This window comes from Peromyscus californicus, unplaced genomic scaffold, assembly GCF_007827085.1.
Source record: "Peromyscus californicus insignis strain IS unplaced genomic scaffold, ASM782708v3 Scaffold_18__1_contigs__length_77618521, whole genome shotgun sequence".
NCBI lineage: Eukaryota > Metazoa > Chordata > Mammalia > Rodentia > Cricetidae > Peromyscus > Peromyscus californicus.
Genome location: NW_026294480.1, coordinates 47655075 through 47670568, shown reverse-complemented (window position 1 = coordinate 47670568; position 15494 = coordinate 47655075).

Sequence of the window (15494 nt, the reverse complement as noted above, 5' to 3'; positions counted from 1 at the left end):
ATGTGGCTTGGGCTATTGACTTCAGCCTTTTAGTTTTAAAGTATTGGCAACTCTTACAGTTTTGTTGACTTTAATACGCTCAAGATAAAAAAAAAAAAAATCTGTCTGGGAACTAGAATTCTACTGTGCCTGATAGGGTCCTTTGTGGCAATGTGTGTATTACAATGTGGCTTGTTCACAAACCTTTAGTCAGTCTGTTTGACTCAATGAATACATTTAAAAGGATTTGTTTACACAAATAGTGCTAAAGTTCACTTTTTTTTTCCTACTATGCTTTGGGCCCTCAAATATTTGTATTAGCACAAACTAGAACACAGTCCTTCATATAAGGTAGTCAAGCCAAAAATTCAAACCAAACCCATACTTGAGTGTAGTCTAAAAATAGAGTTTTAAATTTAGCAGTTCCTAAAGAGCACAAGCTAGTGTTTGGCCATTATTCAGGTCAGTAAGAGTAGTCTCTGTCCATTTCTCTATTTTTAAAATTTTGTTTATTTTAGGCCAACTGTGGTGGATACACCCTTAATCCCAGGACTTGGAAGGCAGAGGCAAGTGGATCTCTGTGAGTTTGAGGCCAGCCTGGTCTACGAGCGGGTTCTAGAACAGCTATATAATACAGGGACCTTGTCTTAAAAAAATTATTTACTCATTTTTAGTTTGTTTATTTTTATCTTATTGTATGAGTCTTTTGTCTACATGTATGTATGTGTACTTCACGTGTGTCTCTTGCCCTCAGAGGTCAGAAGAGTCAGAGTCCCCCAAACTGGAGTTACAGGCAACTGTGAGGAACCATGTGGGTCCTGGGAACTGAAATAAGACCCTCTGCAAAAAGAAACAAGTGTTCTCAACCACTGATGCACCTCTCCCTATTTTATTTTATCTAATTTTTAAAAGTAAAGTAAATTAAATCTTTTAATGTATGCATGTGTACTGTATTTTCTCTCATTCCTTGCTTCTCCCTCCAAACCCTCTCGTGTTTCCCATGATCCTTCAGAAATCCATGGTCTCATTATTATATGTATATAATATATAATATGTATTCACACCCATATATATATAAAGATAAACATATAAACACAATCTGCCATGTCTGATTATTGTTGATCCTATGCTATGTTTTTAGGACTTACCACTTGGTGGGTATTGGATAAACAATTAGGGGGCTCATGCTTGGGGAAGATGAATTCTCCCTCTCTAGAGAGGAGCCTGGTGAGATTTCCAACATCACTGGTATGCCAAGTGGCATTGTCATTTTTCGGGTCTTTTAGGGCAGTCATGCTATTGAGATTTCATCAGCATATCGTCCTGGTCATTTCTAGAAGGTACAACATTGCAGCAGACTTCTTGGTCCTTTGGCTCTTACAGTCATTTTGCCTCCTGTTCTGAGATTTCCCCTGAGCTTAGGCATGGGAGTTGTTTTGTGGCTATATCAACTGGGGCTGGTCACACCATGATCTCTTGTTTTCTGTATTTGACCAGTTATGGCTTTCTGTAATTGTCTCTATCTGACGCAAAAAGAAGTTTCCTTGTTGAAGCTTGAGAGCTACACTTACCTGTGAGTACTAGTATTTAGAATGCAGTTGGAAATTAGACTAGTTTAGGGAAATGTCAGTAGTAGGTTTTACTCTAAGATCTATGACCTTAATAACCAATAGTAGTTGGCTAGGTTTATATTACCAGCCATAAATTCCCTCCTATTGAATGGGTCTTAAGTCAGTTAAACAAACAACTGTTGTTTACTCCCAAGACATCAGAGCCACTATTGCTTTTAAGAGGTGTCATGCCATGCTGATCATTATAATAGGGCTGTCTTTTTAGACTGCCAGCCCCCAAATAATGACATGGAGACTTATTATTAATTATAAAAGCTTGGGCTTTAGCTTAGACTTCTTCCCAGTTAGCTCTTATAACTTAAATGAACCTGTTTTTATTCATCTATGTTCTGTCACATGGCTGTAACCCTTGCTCCGTTCTGTATGTCTGATTCCCTCTGTGAGTTGCGGGCATCTCTTGCTTGCCTGATTCTAACTCTGAGTTCCTCTCTCTGTCTGGAAGTCCCACCTATTATCTCCTGTCTAGCTATTGGCCATTTAGTTCTTTATTAAACCAATCAGAATAAAACAGCAACACATTTTCACACAGTGTGATATCCCACAGCAGATTATTGGTGTGATTGTAAAGTGACTCTGGAAACCAAAGTGACAGTGGAGAATTCTAAAAAGAAAAAAATACTAAAAAGAAATTTACCATATGACCCAGCTATGCCACTCCTGCATAAACCCAAAACCCTCAAACTTCTACTCCACAGACACTTGCTCAGCCATGTTTGTTGTCATTCTATTCTCAATAGCTAGAACTGAAGCACCCTAAATATCCCTCAACTAATGAATGGATAATGAAAATTTGGTACATAAATACTATAGAATGCTATCCAGCTATAACTATAAAAAATGAAAGAATGGGAATTTCAGGTAAATGGATGTAACTAGAAAATATGATAGTTAGTGAGTTAACCCAGACCAAAAAAGACAAATACTGTGTGTGGTCTCTCATTTGTGGTTCCTGTCTCCAAATCTGCAGATGTGAGTATATCACCTGGAGTTATTGTAGAAATCAGGAAAGTAAACTTGGACCATTGCAGGGGTGAAGGAGAATCTAGAGAGGAGACTACAAAGACACCAGTAATATGAAAGGAGAGTGGAGAAAATGGGGGTGTGGGATAGAAGGGGAGGATAGAAGGAGGACAATACAGAAACAGAAGGAGGTAGGAAGAATAAATAACACTAAGGATGTTTGAAAGAGCCATGGTGAATCACATAGTTTTATCTGTGCCTAAAATTACATAATATATATTTGTGTGTTTTTAATGAAGTTATAGTACTTGGGTTATAATACTCTAATAGCTGAAGAATAACCGAGTTCAGTATCTCTAGACATACTGGTGGCAGGGATACTGTGTAGATGAGCATAGATCACTCTAACCTTTTACTGATCATGGAAAATAAAAACAAATGTGATTATCTGGTAAATTCTAGTCCTAAAATGCCTGAATTAAGAAACTCAATGTGAACAAATTTTCAGTGGATAGATTTGAAGAAGTCAGGTGTGGCGGTGCACACTTTAATCCCAGCACTCAGGAAGCATAGACAGGGAGATCAAAGGCGAATTCCAGGCCAGCCTGGTCTTTATAATAAATTAAAGGTCTTTCAGGGCTTACAAAGTGATGCTCTGTCTCAACAAAACAAAACAACAAAATAAACCAAGCAAGGAAACAAGAAATAGATATAAAGAGAAACAAATTAAAGTTTCATTCTGAGAAAATACTGCAAATCGTTGAAATGTATATTGCCTGGAGTAGATGACAGTGTGGTTTTGAATGACATCTATTAATGTCTGTGGATTTGACTGGTAGTGTACACCTTCCTGCTTTCATGACTGCAATGCTGCTTCCTAGGTTGGAGTTGTCAAGGAGGAAGTCTCTGCTCTGCTCCTGGGTAGAGATGAATGCTATTCTGACATTTTCATAAAGTTAATGCGGCAGAGGATGAGGGGAAATTCTTGGAAATGCTGTCATATCAAAAATAACTTCCTGTGAATCCACCTGTGAAAAGGAAATAGAAAAGTACACTCAGGGCTGATTGATGCTATGAATATCATATCAAATGATATTCAAAATACCCTAATCACTCCAAATTCCTGGAGTAAATCATTTGATTTCGCTCCTGTCTGCGCACAAGAAGTCAAAAAACATCAAGTTTGTACACACACACACACACACATATATATGTATGTATGTATGTATGTATGTATGTATGTATGTATATTAACAGCTTGACCTCAGATGGTCCTTTCAATTGCAAAGGAGTAGAAAAACTTGATAATTCAACATAGTTTTTACTAAAGCTCCACCAAGTTCTTCCTTTTACAAAGTCTTTTTCTATCGGTTTCCTTATTTTTAAATGCAATTATATAATATATAAATTATATATTATATAATTTAAGATCCTGTCTATCAGTTACTTTCTTTTAGTTCTGTACAAAGATCTCATTTAATAAATAGGAATGAAGAATCCTATCTGATGGGTTACATAACAGGAGAAATATAGAACGTCGCTCAGCCAGAAATTGAGATGCTCTTAAGTTTATGTTTGCTTTTCCAATCAAATTGCCTTATCACATAGATCTGTAGGCATATGCAGTTGCCTTTATGGTTTTTCAATGCATATTGTTTTATGTCCACGCTGATGGTGACTTTACTTACCTTTGCTTTTTATGTATAAATGCATGTATTTATATATGTATGTATGTATGTATGTATGTATGTAAATGACAGCAAGCAAATTTAGTAAATAATAAAAGCAAGCTTTTTGCTTTTAGAATTCCTAAAAATGAAGTTGGGTGGTGGTGGCACATGCCTTTAATCCCAGCCAGTACTTGGGAGGCAGAAGGAGGTGAATCTTAGTGAGTTTGAGGCAAGCTTGGTCTGCAAAGCCAGTTCCAGGACAGCCAGGGCTACACAGAGAAACACTGTCTGAAAATAATAATAATAATAATAATAATTTCTAAAAATATATAATACAGTGTGTTTTTTATTTTGTTTTATGCCACCCAAATTACTTATTTAGCAGTACATGTGTTGGAGAAATCTTAAGAGTTTGAAATTAAAGGGAGAAATATATGAATATAATAACAACTATATTACAATATGTCATGATTATTGTAACACGAGTCTTAAAAGGTCTTACTAAATAAAAAATACAAAGCCAGAAATTTGGGTTAAAGCTTTAGAGAGATCAGGGAAATACAGAAAGCCACAAGCTAATCTCACCTCACCAACTCTGCAGCTTCTAAGGAGCACAACTTCCTGTCTACCCAGGCTCATATGCCTTGCTTTTTTGCCCTCTCATTGGCTCTTAGCCAAGCTACCTCATTTCCTTTTCCTACACAGCTCCGTCACTTTCTGTCTGTACAGACCTCCAGGTCTCTATGGTTGGTACTGGGATTAAAGGTGTGTGTCTCCACGCTTGGGTCTGTTCCCTAGTGTGGTCTTGAACACACAGAGATCCTGCCTGCTGAGGGATTAAGGGCGTGTGCTGCCTGACTTCTTGTTTACCTAAAATGGCTGACTTTCCCCCTGATCTCCAGGCAAGCTTTATTTATTTATTAATGCACAAATAAAATATCACCACATTTCAGCACAAATAAAATATCACCACAGATTATAGTGAAGAAAACACAAGTATTTGATGCAGAAAGGTTTAATGAAAGGATCTTTTTTTTAAAAAACTTAGTGTGATACAATTCAATCAGGTAAATTAAAGTACACTTCAATCAGACTTGAACTGCTGGTAGGAAATTGTTAAGGAAGGTCTTGCAGATGACATTTTGACAATAACAACACAAAAGTTAAAAAGGAATAGGATGGTACTGAAGAAAATGTTTTACTGATCACAAACTGCATGAAGAACAGAAAATGAGATTCACCTTGCATTAATTTTTGGTTTATAAGTGATAAGTGGGCATTGAATAAGGAAACTATTGTATACCTAGTACAAGATCTAACTTCATCATTATCTGAAGTGGGTTGCATGGAACAGTGGCATGCTCTCATGGAGGTGGGAGGTAACTAAGAAGCAGAAAAATCCAAGATGATGGCTGAAGAGTTTTACAGACAACAATATCCAAAGTAATGTGGCAGCCCTTTACTTACACCAGTGGTTCTCAGCCTCCCTAATGCTGTGACCCTTTAATACAGTTCCTCGTGTTGTGGTGATCCCCCCACCGTAAAATTATTTTCATTGCTGTTTCATAACTGTTATGTTGTCACTGTTGTGAATCGTAATGTAAATTTTTTTTGAGATAAAGATTTGTCACAGGATTCACAACCCACAGGTTGAGAATCACTGACTTACAGAGACTGGTCAGTTACCTCCTTCTCCATCATGACCCACCTCTGGAATTCACATCAGCTCTGTTTACCAACATTCTGGGAATCCTCTGAATGTCACTGGATCTAACTTTCTGGGAGATCTTAAAGAGAAAGGTTAGCAGGGTAAAAAATAATCCTCAACTCAGCCTCTGCTGCTATATTTCAGGCCAAAAGGGGGGATGCACTTCTTCCTACATCCATCCTTCCAAGACTTCCTTCACCCTCAGCTGGCACCTGGACCAATATTGGTAGTTTGATAATACAGCTCTCATCACAAGGAGCCTGAGACACCATGCTCTTCTGAGGCCAATTTTGTCACATTGTCTATTTACCATTTAGATTGGAGACAGGAATACAGAGAGATATTCAAATGGATGGCCTTGGCCCTAAGCACACTTCTCTGGTTCAGCAATAGCATGGCAGATGTGGAATAAAAGTTCACTTAAAGTGAAACCCACATGCTTTCAGCCTACAAGAAGTCTTACTCTTACTGAATTTCAATTTATCTTGATAACAGTGGGGTATAAAATTTTTTATTGGGTTTGTGTGTGTGCTTTGTGTGTGTGCTTTGTGTGTGTGTGTGTGTGTGTGTGTGTGTGTGTGTGTGTGTGTGTGAACCCTGTACAAAAGTCAAATTGCCTTTGTAAGAAGAAAAAAGATTATTATTCAATATAATTCTTATATATAAGACTTAAAAACATCAACATTCCATAAAAGTATTGCATGCACATGGAAAAGTATTTTGTAGTCTCACAAATTAGGGAACATAGATGTGTTATAGGAATATATATTGAGCTGAAAATGAATATTTAAGAAAAAACTACGTTATTTTGGTTATGATCTCAGAAGATATGAAAAAAGTGGAATATAAATTTTCCTAGACTACCCTTACTGAATTAGTCTGAGTTATTTACAGTATGTATTTTAACTACAGCAAAATTCTTATAGAAGCATGAAAATTGGCCTCACAATAATCAATAGAACAATTATTATAGGATCAATACTAAATATTCATGGACCACTATACGTTTTCTTGTTCTTCAGAAATAAACATAGCTTAAACTGGTATCTTTAATACTTTTTTAAATCCAAAATTCTCCATGTAGGTCCACATGATCATAAATGGATGTGATTACATTAATATGTAAACATACATATATTTATAAACTACAATCAATTCAGTCAATATCTAAGGAGAGAGACAGTTGAGGAAAACCTAGGTTTTCAGTTGGTAGATGTCATTTGTATACTTTCTCCTGAATTCAGTCTGCCTCCCTTTTCTATGCACTATGGTTGAGAACATCAAATGCAACTGTGTGCATGGACAGAAAATATGCTCAGTAATTGCTGGTTACCCTGATGAAGGGCTGGTTGTTCTCTCTCAGCCTCGACAGTTCCACTATTATGCTAGTGTCAGAAGAAACTCTGAAATGCTAGAAAGAGCAAATCTGAAACAATAATCGAGTTCAAGTGCATTAAGACTCCAATTTTCACATTTTAAACAACAAAGATCAAGGTTCAAGACTTTCATTTTAAACAGCATTACTCAGTGCATCAAGTTGTGTGGCATTTTTCATGTTGTTACAGGCTGTTTAGGCAGTGGTTGTTCTGAGCAAGATTTGCTGTTGCTGCTAGCTCTGCATTTTTTTTGGCTGGTTTCTGGTTTTTCTTTCATAGACCATGGACACATTGAAGCATTTTCCATGCTCATATGACTTGCTTCGGTGGAGAACTGGTCTGTAGTTGAAATTAATTTAAATCAGTAGAGCTACATCTAACTTAGTGAGACTGGGACTCCTGCTCTCTCCTTCCTGACACCGCCAAATTTCTGCCTCCTTGTACTTCTTTCCCCAGGCTTTATGACAGTTGTCCCAAAGTGGAGTAACAATGCCACCTTGGGTGTAATACTAAGACATAGACACACACTGAGCACTCTTCCCCCATCACTCTGACTCCTTCTCAGGAAGCAGAGCCGTTTTCTGCTTAAGAGTCTTCCAAAGTCATTGCTGTTGTTTCTACTCTGTTGTGGATAAAGAGAAAATGAAACTGCAAGCTGATGTTCTTCCAACTGTATGAGGAACACTGAAAAAGTATTCATGGCAGAGTATTATTTTAGTGTCATATGTCTTTTTAGTTGGTCTATATAATGAGAGAGATATGAAATAGCCACAGGATCTTGCATTCAATATTTGGTCCTCATTTGATGGTGCTATTTTTGGAAGGTGAGGTGTGGCTGGAGGGTGAAGGTCACCAAGCATGAATTTTTAGGCATTGTACTTGACTTGAGCCTCTCTCTCTTTGCTCCCTCTGATTCCTGTCTACCATGACATAAAAGCCTCCTTTTCTATATGTTCTCACCCTGGACTCAGTAGACCCAATGGTTCTGAACTGACATCTTTAGACTGTCTGCTAAAATCATGTCCGTCTTAGTTAGTTACTTTTCCATTGTTATGATAGGGTACCATGACAAAGGCATCTTGTAAAAGAAAGATTTTATTTAGGGCTTATAATTTCAAAGAGTTAAATTCTATGATCAGCATAGTAGGGAAAATGGCAGTACACAGACAGGCATGGTGCTGAAACAGTAGCTAAGGGATACTTCTTGATCCTTAAGCACGAGCAGAGACAGCTAACTGGGAATAGCACAGGCTTTTGAGACCTCAGAGCCTACCCCTAGTGACACACCTCCTCCAACAGGGCCACATATAATCCTTTCTAAACAGTTCCACTAACTGGGGACCAAGCATTTAAATATATGAGCCATGGGGCCATTCTCATTCAAACAACCATACCTTTTTGGGTTGTTTCTACCAAGTATATTGTCACAGCAATAAACAAAGTACAGTCAGTGTGACACACTGGAAGGAATCCTACTCTCAGGACAGGACATATGATTCCCGGTACCCAGTCTGTACAAGCTATTTTTTTGTGAGCTCATAAACCTGTTACTCTACATTTAGTTTCTTTATAAATGAAATGTAAGTGTAACATAGGCTGTTTTCTAAGGGACAATTCCAGTGCTAAAGTTTGATCACTCTGTATTATCTTGTTACTCACTACTCCTCATGTCCATGAGCAATTTATTTGTCAATTAAACATGCTTGTAGCTAAAGTAAGATTAATTCCCTTCAAGTCTCCATGTTCTCTCACTGAAAATGTCTAAGCAGGAGTCCTAATGTAGATTTCTGGATAAACATTGAGCAAAATGAAAATATACTTTAAAGTGAATACAACCTAGAGTCGTCACAGAGAAGGGAACCTCAACTGAGAAAATGCCTCTATAAAATCTGCCTTAGGCAAGCCTGTGGGACATTTTCTTGAATCATGATTGATGTGGGAGTGCCCAGCCTACTGTGGGTGGTGCTACTCCTGGATTGGTGATGTTGGGGTACATAAGAAAACAATCTGAGAAAGATGCAGAGCAAGCCAATAAACATCATTTTTCCATAGCTTCTACTTCAGTTCCTGTCCTGACTTTCCTCAGTAATGGAATGTCACCTAAGAGTCATAAGTTTAAATAAACCCTTTCCTCCCCAAGTTGCTTTTGTTTTTGGTGTTTTGTTACAGCAGTAGAAACCCTAAGACACTAATCCTATGATTCTAAATTTAATTTTATAAAGTCGGAAAATTATATTATAAAATGTTGAGAAAGAGGAACGTATTGATAGAGCCTATGGAACTCATTCAAACTTCATTATCTTTTAATGCATACATGCTCAATTGGATACACATGCTTTCTAACTTTGCATCTGTATGTACAGTGAATTTCAATTGCAAGTCATTTTATTTAGATTTCTAGCATTCCAAGCACCCCTATTTCTCTGATGACACATGATACAGAAAGGTTAAGAATTTTTCACAAAATGTAAATTCTAATTGCAAGTGTATTTTACAGTCTAAACACCTTCCGTCGCTTTTCCTAAGAGGGGAAAAATATGACTAAAAATGGTGGGTGGTTCACGAAGTGTGAATGCCAGTGCTCTTAACACTGCAGAACTCTTAAAGTCACTGTCAGGTTTTATACTCCCTCATGGCTGCAGGGGTGTCTGGGTAGGAAATTTTAAATGCAGAATAGGGGATCTCACTAGAAGAGAAAAAATTGCAAATAGTTTTCAGCAAAAAATAGTTCTTTAAAAGTGGTTTCACTTTTTACTTTGATCATCAATATGGTTTCATTTTTCACACAGGTTCTGATGCAGGGAAGGTAGAAGCTCTCTCACTGTCATGACTATCTTCCCAGCCACTGCTACATGACTGATAATAAACTAGCTATAAATTGGGGTGTCTAGATCAAGTAAATATATTGAGCAAAGATGGCAAGATTTTTTTCTTCCTCCCAGCCCCCTTACAATCATTTATAAAAGATGGAAAGGGGTACGTTTAATTTCCAATACCTCTTGTAAATCTTTTTTTTAATTCCATATTACTGCTCCTATCATGTAAGAGGCTAGACCCCGTTTCTAAGTAATTACTTTGTTTAGTGTGTGTGTGTGCGTGGGTGTGTGTGTGTATGTGTGTGTGTGTATGTACAAGTACCCAAAGAGGCCAGACTAGGATATAAATTATCACCAGTGGTGGTGGCACACACCTTTGATCCTAGTACTTGGGAGGCAGAAGTAGGCAGATCTCTGAGTTCAAGGCTAGCCTGGTCTATAAAGGGAGTTCTAGGACACCAGGGGTAAACAGAGAAACCCTGTCTCAGGAAAAAAAACACAAAACAACAACAAAAAATTATCTACTACTTTTAGCCAGGCAGTGTTGGCACATGCCTTTAATCCCAGCACTTGGGAGGCAGAGACAGGAGGATCTCTGTGAGTTCTAGGCTAGCCTGGTCAACAGAGTGAGTTCCAGGGCAGGCTCAAAAGCTACAGAAAAACTCTGTCTCAAGAAAGAAAGATTCTCTATAGCTGTTGCTGGAGTTACAGGTGGTTGTGAGATGCCTGGTATTGGTGCTGGTACTTAGGTCTGGTGGAAGAGCAGCAAGCACCCATGTCTACTAAGCCATTTGACCAGGTCAAAATTAATTTTTATTTTTGAGTATGCAAGTGGATCTGTATGTGTTTGACATGTACTTGTGGTTTCCCCCAGAGGCCAGGAGAGGGCTTGGGACCTCCTTGCACTAAAGTTACAGGCAGTTGTGGTCTGACTGATATAGTACTGGAAACAGACTGGCATGGTCTCTAGCAACTTACTAATATAACGCCAACATTGATTAGAGTAGCAGTAATAGTTACAATGGCAACTGAAACTGCCAGATATTAAATATTTTCACAATGTCGGAGACTTAACTGCAGTTTAGAAAAAAAAAAAACACAAAAAAACAACAAAAGTTTTCTTTGAAGTCATAATACAAGAAATCGAAAAAAGAGGATCTAAATATTCATCCAAATTCAAAACTCTAGATGCACAATTCCTATGGTCTAATTGATATGGCCAGTTATGTGTTTTATACATGATTCAAATTTAGCATAGCAAAATTAAAACATCTTATATGCCCAATATATATCTCTCAGAGTCCAGTAACATTTTTTTCTCCAATGTTTCTTATTTCCTTAAAGGCCCCTTCACCACCACCACCCGCCCCGAGTATTCTTGAAGAGTATCTTACAATAATTTCCCTTTAGGTTTTTTTGTTTTGTTTTTGTTTTGTATTTTGAGACATGCCTTCTCTGTGTATTCCTGGTTGTCCTGGACCTTACTCTGTAGACCCGGCTGGCCTCGAACTCACAGACATCCACCTGCCTCTGCCTCCAGAGTGGTGAGTGCACCATCACTGCCCAGCTAATAATTTCCATTTAAACATTGGTCCCACATTTAATTTATCACATCTGTTAACTTTATGTTTAAATTCTGTTTTTCCCTCAGTTTCCTATCATCCATTACTTAAAAGATAGTTTTCAATCTCCTTATTTCAGATTGAATTGTGTCCTCCTAAATCTTATAAGTTGAAGTCCTGATTCCAACATATCAGAATCTGATCTTATTTAAAGATAGTGCCTTTATATGGGTACTGAATTTAAAATTAAATTCTTAGGCTAAGCCCTAAACTAATACGATAGGGTCTTTTAACTTTAAAAGGAAGTGTCATTGTTACACAGATATACACAAGGAGAGTATTCCTCAACATGAAGGTAGAGACAGTGAGATACTTCTACAAGCCATGAAACATGAAATATTACCAGCAAACCATAAGAATGTGGAAGAAAAGCATGACACAAAATCTTTTTTTTTTTTTTTTTTTTTTTTTTTTTGAGACAGGGTTTCTCTGTGTAGCTTTGCGCCTTTCCTGGAACTCACTTTGGAGACCAGATTGGCCTCGAACTCACAGAGATCTGCCTGCCTCTGCCTCCCGAGTGCTGGGATTAAAGGCGTGTGCCACTAGCGCCCGGCTTGACACAAAATCTTTTGCACAGCATTCAGAAAGAAACACAACTGCTAATATTTGATCTTATAATTTCTATAATTTAAAAAAATGCGTTTCTGTTGTTTAAGCTACTATATTTGAATTTCATTATTGCAGTCACAAGAAACTGGCACACTTGTTCTCTGGTGTCTGGCTTAACATTATACTTATGAGTCAAAAATTTGGGTCACTATGAAGTATTCTTCTTTAACCAAACATAGTTTACATTCTCCACCCGTCTTCAATAGATTTTATGTTTCTCCAGAACCCTTTCTCTTGATCTTTAAAACTCTTCATACTCAGCTCTAAGTCTACTGATAACAGAAGTTTCATTGCTTTAATTTCCCTGAATAAATTCAGTTGGGATCAAGATATAAAAATAGTATATTTTCAGTTGTTTATTTTTTTTTTCCGTTTTTTTCGAGACAGGGTTTCGCTGTGTAGCTTTGCGCCTTTCCTGGGACTCGCTTGGTAGCCCAGGCTGGCCTCGAACTCACAGAGATCCACCTGGCTCTGCCTCCCGAGTGCTGGGATTAAAGGCGTGCGCCACCACCGCCCGGCTCAGTTGTTTATTTAAACTATTGGTGAAGGCTGCTTTTTGCTGGCAGTACGAAATAACATTAAATTGTAAATATGTTCACTTTATAGGTGATGTGCACTCACCTCCTCATTTGTGATTAAAAAGCTGAAAACCTAAACAGAGGATGGAGAAATAGTCTAAGTACAGGCAACCACTAAAGAACTATTAGAGTAGGAGAACAGATGAAAGGGAAAGGCATTGAACCTCAAGTGCTGGCTTCCCTGGTTGGGAGTAGCACCACTGAAGGTCTGTGGAGCAGCAGTTATATATAATGAGAACCATAAAATAGGCTCAATGGCTTCCAGAAGACCCGCGAAAATCAGACAGGGAGAGAAATGCCTCAGCTTATCCTTTCATCTCCTCCATTTTGCACTGGCCATAATAAAACTAGAGGTTAAAATGGCAGGAAGCTGCTGAACAGCATTTTTGTGATAAAAAATGGTCCTGACAAGGATGGGAATAGATTTGAAAGGACAGAAGCGAATCCAGACAGAGCCTAATGGTTTTCTGAGGTGCGACCCCATTTGTCAGACACCTACTTGGTCTTAGACGTAATGATTTCAGAGATGTGTGGCTCGGCAGAACTGAGAACTTCACTGTCTCCACGTTCTGTACACCCTGAATTTAATCAACACAGACAAATATGAGAATGGAACTTTCCAGGATTCTCACATCCAATTTCAGGATGAATTATCATGCCCCAGCTCTTCCACCATTAGCATCAAAGTACAAAGTGAAAGGTCCTAATAACAAGTTCATGCGGAGTTACAAGTCCTCTGGCCTCAAAGGACGGCTCAGCTAATTTCTGCGTCCCAGGGAGAGACATGAGAGGGATGACCTGAGAATGCACAACTAACTGTGGACATCTGAGGCAGGTGTATTGAGCAAGCAGAACAAGAGTGACAGGAACCCTGATGGGCAATCCAGCATAGACCAGAGGTGAGTCACAAAGGGCACAACTTCAGGGACTCAGGGTGGGCAGAGAGGGCATAAATTAGAACACTTGAGTTTGCAAGATACATGGCATCTCCTTGACTCAAGGTTACAATAAAACGTTAATTTCTTTTCCTTTAAGTCTATTCACTATCCATTTCACACATTCTGATTATTTTCTCCCCCACTTCTCTCATCTCCCTCCTGTCTCCATGCACCACCCTCCTTCCTGCAAATTCATGTTTATTTGGTTGTGTGGTCTACTGAGTTTGACCAGGACCGTATATGTGCCTGTGGGTTTGCATCCACCCTTTGTGTGGTGACATGCGATGACTACCCTCTTGTCTAGTGTGCTCACCAATGGGTATGCAACTAAAGATATCGACCCCCTCCCATAATCTATCAATAGCCATTGGTTCAGCGGGGAGAAGAGTTCCATAAACCCTTACCATATCCATGAGTTAATATTGACATGGTTAGTCCTTTTTCTCGATTGCCTTTGTGTGGAAATATGTTGTCTGCATATATGTAAGTGTACTACATATGTGTTTGGTGCCCATGGAAGCCAGAAAAGGACACTGGATTCCCCTAAAGCTGGATTTACAGACAATTCTGAGAGACAGGTGGGCACTAAGAACTGAATCCATGACTTCTGCAAGAGTAGCAAGTGCTATTAATGTCTGAGTGATTTCTCCAACTCCGAGGGCTAGTTAGTTGTAGGCTCAGTGCAGGCAACTGCGGCTACCATGAGTTCATGATTGCAATAACTGGGTCATGTCTAGTAGATGGCATTTGCTGCCCTTCTCCCTGTTATCTAGTTCTTTCATTCTTTCCAGCCTTTCTTTCGTCATGTTTTCTGGGCCTTGAAGGGAGAAGTTTAAGTATCTTATTTAGGACTGTACATTCAACAGTCACATACGTTCAGTACTTTGACCATGTCTCCTCCAAAACAGGCAAGTATCATAATAATTAGCCCCCATAGGCTTTTAAATTCTACATTTAAATATCAATAGAAAATTAGCAATGATTATTATTACATTACACCATTGGAATATCTGTAAACATATAAACAATTCTTCAACATATTTTCGTAGCAAGACACCCAGTGATTGAATGATGATTCTATATCAAAGCATACATGATCTTTTCTCCTCAGAAGACAGTGAAATGTATAGACATGTTAGATATAAATCTATCAGTCACATAAGCTACATATTCTATATAATTATCAGAGTGCTACTTTGTTTTGGCTATTTAAATTTCACAGCATAAAATGCAAATCCACACTCACTACATATCTTTGGATAAGGAGTTTTAACTTGAAATATTCAGATAATTTATTCGTATCAGTTGTGGTATTTGACATAATAAAATGAAGAAGAGTAAAAGGTATCTCCTATGAAGCAATCCCTATTGTATAGGTAATATTAATGAAGTCAAAAATGACATACAGAACTGAAGAATGAGAATGTTTATTCCTTCACATAAAAATGTCTAGATGTCTAGAAACTATAGAAACCATTTTTTGAAAAATGGTTATACGTGGTGATATATTGTACACCCAAATAAACTTACCTGGGCATCAGTGGACAGAGTCAGCCACTAGGTTAGACATAGAGGCCAGACAATGTTGGCATACATCCTTAATACTA